Source organism: Gossypium raimondii, chromosome 7 (assembly GCF_025698545.1).
Source record: "Gossypium raimondii isolate GPD5lz chromosome 7, ASM2569854v1, whole genome shotgun sequence".
Classification (NCBI taxonomy): Eukaryota; Viridiplantae; Streptophyta; class Magnoliopsida; order Malvales; family Malvaceae; genus Gossypium; species Gossypium raimondii.
The window spans coordinates 22,929,739-22,935,627 of record NC_068571.1 but is presented as its reverse complement, the minus strand read 5'-3'; the positions used below and the strand labels follow the sequence as shown (position 1 = coordinate 22,935,627).

Below are 5,889 nucleotides of genomic sequence, written 5' to 3'. Positions count from 1 at the left end.
ATTATCGCTCGACAAGGTTCCTTGCGGTCTATTACAAAGCTCCGTAGCTAACTGACACATTTGGTTTTCCAAATTTTTCAGTGTTGCTGCTTGACTTTGGATCAAAGTGTCATTCTTTGCCATGTACACTTTCAACAAGTTCTTTGAACTATTTAATGCCTCAGCTTGAGGTGGTTTTGGAGCTTGCTGATTAAACCCTTGAGATTGGTTGGGTATTTGCTGCAATGAGTTGTTGTTTGGTCCATTTCCTTGGTTACTCCAAGAAAAGTTAGGATGATTACGCCATGAAGGATTGTAGAAGTTGGACTGGGGTCCTTGTCAACTCCTATTTTGATATTGGTTCCCCACATTGTACACTGACTCGAGATTTGATGGAAAATTCTCAAAAGAATGACCTTCCCCACAGTACACACAAGAAACTACTTCAAATACACTTGCTAAGCTACAAAATTATTAGTACTATTAGTGGTTAACTATTTTAACATAGAGGAAATGGACGATACCTGAGCTGATACTGAAGTGAGAGAGTCAACTTCATGAACTCCAGCTACTCATCTTCTTGAAGCTATTGGATTTGTTGGTCATTGATAGTTATTACTCGCGGTCCTCTCGATGATCTCATAAGCCTCATTATAAGACTTAGACAAAATTGCACCATTCGCGGAAGCATCTACCATCAATCTTGCATGTGCATTAAGACCATTATAGAATGTCTCCAACTGGATAAAATAAGGAATCCCATAATGAGGACACTTACGAAGTAACTCCTTGATCGCTCCCAAGTCTCATACAAAGACTCATCATCTAGTTGCTGGAAAGTTGTGATCCCGTTCCTCAACATAGCATTTTTGCTAGGTGGAAAATACTTAACCAAAAATCTCTCTGCTAATTCTTGCCATGTAGATATGGAACTTGGTGGCAATGAATTGAGCCATGCTCGTGCTCGATCTCGCAATGAGTACGGAAACAACTTCAACCTCAGTGCATCTTCAGTCACACAAGCTATCTTGAATGAATCACTCACCTCCATAAATAATCGAAGGTGGAGATGTGGATCTTCCGTGGGCATACCACTAAATTGGCCCACCGTTTGTAGCATTTGAAACATCACTGGTTTCAATTCAAATTGGGTTGCCTCAATATCTAACCTTCTAATTCCTGGGTTTAACTCACTGAAAAGTGGCACAACATATTGCTTGATGCATCGATCCCTATCATCGGCAATAAGGACGGGGTTTCGTACATAATCGGCTTCATTACCTTGGTCTTGATTCTAATTTCCAAGGTCCATCTCGACTTGTCTTTGAGTTGTTCATTCACATCTTCTTTGTCTGAAAGTTTACTCAATTTCAGGGTTTACAGGGAGCAAATCGATGATTCGATCTATGCTCATAAACACTTGAGAAGAAATTCACAAAAATTGAAAAGAATAAGTTAGTGATGTTAAAAATCAAATTAAAAATAAGTAATTTCAAGAAAAAAATGACTATGGCAACAGTTGACAATCCCCGCCAGCAGCGCTAAAAACTTGTAACGCTCGGGTTTGTGCAAGTGTACACAGCTGTTATCAAGTAATAAGTAAGTATCGAGTTATCGTCTCCATAGGGATTGTGCTTGTGCTAAGTAAATTAACTTGTAAATTATATTAAAAATTTGAAAAAATAAAAACACAATATAGTTGAGATGTGGTGTCTAAATTAAATTAAATGCAATGATCCCTACTGCAAGTTTTCCTAAGTATGCAAACTATATGTATGAAGTACATTTTAGCAAAATTAAACACAATTTGCAACAATTATAACATAAATAAACTAGGACAATTACTTTAATTAAACTCAATTTATTATCATCATATTTAATAATATTCGGAAAAATATTTCATGGCAACTCGATCTTCCATGAGTTTGGAAACCAAATTAGGTCCTTTCGGAATCCTTTACTTAGTAAATACGCATTTTACTGATCCTTATTTACTAAGGGTTTCTTAGCATTCGTGTGAGGTAATAGGGACGTGTTAGGTTTAAAACAATTTAATCACAAAAATCTAAAAACTATGCAGATAACAGAGTCTGGTTAGGGTTGTTATGCAACCTACAATTTAATCGGGTTAGGATCTTTCAATTATGTGTCCATTAGTCGTCATCTGGTTAGGATCGCTCAGGTAATTTTGGTGCATTTCAATCATGTATGAACGAGATACATACTTGGTTTTAATTGAAAACATGATCGATTGAGGCACAAACATTATAAGCATGAATCAAATAAATATTATTTAATGAAAATAATCATCTTAGCTTAAATAAAATTAAGCTATCATTGTTGTAAACATGAACAAAGAACTCATAGCAAACATCTTTAAATTAAATTAAAGAAGAGAAATATTAAACCCAAGTCAGAGTGGCTGTCACCCAAGACTCTGACTGACGAGGCTCCTTTGCTCATTTGCTTTGCTCCTTTTCTGATGGCTCTCCAAGGTGGCCGACCAAGGGCTCTTTAAGAGGATAATTTGCTGAAATCCTTTATGCAAGGATGGTGATAGGCGTGAGAGCTAAGAGAGTTGAGAGAATTGAGAGAGGAAAGAATGATGAGAAGTGAGGGATGATGGATGAATTAATGAGAGGGTCTTATTTATAGGTAAGAAGAGGGGGATAGTTTACTAAAAATAGGGGTGTTCATCCTTTGAAAAATCCCCCATGGTTGGCCAGCCATAAATCAAGCAAATCGAGCTGATTTTTCCTTGATTTTTTGTCAGTTTTGATGCCACAACAATTCAGGACTGAGACTTGGTCAAGTGAAAATTTCTTCAACTCTTTGAGGACCTTGTAAAATTAAACCAAAAGTTGGTTTATAATCAGCCATGTGTAGCCAAAAATTGGGTTGACTTAGTCCCCACTTGGACGGTTTTGCAAATAGAAGAAAATCCTTAGACCTGTCAAAGATAACAAATAGTTTAGAGGACCAATAAATTAATTTAACAACTTTAATTAATCAATTTATTTAATTAATTAAACCAAATTTTTATTAATGAAATATTTAAAATGAATTATTAAAATATAACATTATATTTTATTATTTAATTTAATATTGCATGACCCACGTCATAGCTTAAAAATATAATATGCTTAAATTAATATAAAATAAGCCATTTTGTGCATGAAAACTATATAATAAAACATAAAATCACATTTTAATAATTTCTATGTCCTAATTTCATATTTTCCAATATTTCATTAATTTATTAAACAATTACTTGGTTTTAACAACAATTTTAAGTAAAAGGTGATGAATTATATAGGAAAAATCCTATATATTTTTCCGTTTACAATTAAGAAACCAAAATCCTCGATATTCTTAACATATCGGATATTCGAACAACTGTAGCTATACTAAACTGGTGGAATCACTTACCCTCGAGAACAATGTCCCACAGCAATCAGTCCGAGGGAGGAACACTTATTGTCTTGCAAATTTTCCCTAATTAATCATTAACAACGAACCAAAAGAATAGTAAAAAATCCATTTACTTACACAAATATCACAAAATCCCCCAATCCAAATACTTACCAAATCAACAGTAAAATGATTTTGAACGACAAAGAACTCCAAACAGAACTGATTAAATGAAAGGAAACAAGGAGAATCCAAAATTAATCTTGAATTTTTTTCGCGGAGGAAGGAAAACATAAACAGAGAGTGAAAGAACAAGAAAAACAAAAGAAGAGGCAAAAAGGAAGAAGAAGAACATGGGAAAAAGGAATCTAATTTTTAAGGTTACCAAAACCAAAAAAAATAAAAATAAAAGAAACTAAGATAGTCCCAACAACCATATCCCACAACTTGATAACTACCCAGTATTTGATTTTCAATCCAATTCCATCCCATGCACCCTTGGCCAAAAATTGGAAAAGCTAAACCTTTTTTGTTCACGCCAAGATTTGAACCCGAGGCCTTAGACACAAATTTGAGACCCCTAACCACTAACGCAAATATTAACTTATGACAGAATCTAAAAAATCAAATACTTGAATTTTTGGGACATCAGAACTCTACTCCACTAACAGAAATTTTAGCCTCGAAATTTACCTGACTGAAACAGATGCAGATATTGCTAATGAATCGAGTCTTTGGGCTCTTATTTGGCTTCCTCTGTGACACGATTCCGTCATAGAACTTTAACTAATGAAATATAATTCCTCCTCAAGACCTTAACGTCTTGATCCAAAATCCGAACCGGCTCCTCCTCAAATGTCAAATCCAGTTTAACCTCGATTTCCTTAACATAAATAATATGAGATGGGTCCAACCGACACCACCTCTACATAGAGACGTGAAACAAATCATGAATACGGTTTAACTCCGAAGGTAGCTCCAACTGGTAAGCGACCACTACCACATGTTTTAGAATTTAATACGTCCCAATGAACATAAGGCTTCACTTGCCCTTCCGTCCAAACCGTAGAACTCTCACCCATAGAGTACTCAATATCCCTCATTTCCAGATCTACATAAGACTTTTGTCTGTCAGAAGCTGGCTTAAGAAAATCCCAAATTGGTCTAAATTTATCCTCAGTCTCAGAAACCAACTCAGGACCCAAAACCTGTCACTCACCCAACTTAGTCTAACACAATGGAGTACGACACTAACGACCATACAGGGCCTCATAAGGTGCCATCTGAATACTGGATTGGAAGCTGTTATTGTAGTCGAACTCAGCCAATGGCAGAAAATTCTCCCAACTACCTCGAAAATCGATCACACAACTCTGAAGCATATCCTCTAGTATCTGAATCACCCTCTCAGATTGTCCATCTGTCTGAGGATGGAACACCGTACTAAAGTTTGACCTTGAACCTAAAGCCTCATGTAATTTCCTCCAAAATCGAGAAGTGAAACGAGGTTCTCTATTAGAAATAATCTAGATTGGTACCCTATGAAGTCTCACGATCTTCGCAACATAAAACTTGGCCAACTTTTGAAGGGGGTAATTTGTTCAAACAGGAATGAAGTGGCCATACTTGGTCAATCGATCCACGATGACCTACACAGAATCCTTCTTACTAGGTGTTAAGGGCAACCCACTAACGAAGTCCATAGTCACATGTTCCTATTTCCATAAGGGAATCTAAACGGGTTGAAGTAAACCCAAAGCCAATTGGTGCTTAGCCTTAACTTGTTGGCACGTCAAACACCGATAAACAAAATTTGTCACCTCTACTTTCAAACCAAGTCACTAGTACAATTCACGAAGATCTTGATACATTTTATTTCCGCTAGGATGCATAGCATATGGGCTACTATGCGCTTACCTCATAATGGACTGCCTAAAATCAGAACCATTAGGTACACAAATCTGTCCTCGGAAGCACAGAACCCCATCACTGTTCAGCCTAAAATTAGACCTACCACCATCCTCTACCTAACAAAATCGTAGAACCAAAAAATCATCCCCCAACTGTTTATCTCGAATCTGATCAATCCAAGTCAGCTTAATTTGTAACTTGACTAACAAACTCTCGTCATCAAATAGACTTAGGCGAGCAAACATCGCCCTCAAATCGGACAGTGCTCTATGACTAAGAGCATCAACCACCGTATTGGCCTTACCGAGATGATACTCAATCGTCTAGTTGTAATTAGGAAACTCAATCCATCTACATTGTCTAAGGTTCAACTCCTTTTGGGTAAGAAGATACTTGAGGCTCTTGTGATTGGTGTAGATGATACACCTCTCACCATACAAACAGTGCCTTCAAATCTTTAAGACGAAGAAAACTGCAGCTAACTCAAGATCGTGCATAGGATAGTTGCCCTCGTGTGACTTAAGCTATCAGGACGCATCAGCTACTACCTTACCATATTGCATCAGAACACATCCAAATCAACGTGCG

General features: G+C 36.6%; 1 non-coding gene across 1 annotated transcript; it reads left to right on the top strand.

Moving 5' to 3' along the window:
• The first annotated feature begins 735 nt into the window (after positions 1–735).
• LOC128042700 (small nucleolar RNA R71) lies at positions 736–841 on the top strand. Its single transcript, XR_008198213.1, has one exon. It is a non-coding gene; the product is annotated as a small nucleolar RNA R71 (small nucleolar RNA).
• The last annotated feature ends 5,048 nt before the right edge of the window (positions 842–5,889 follow it).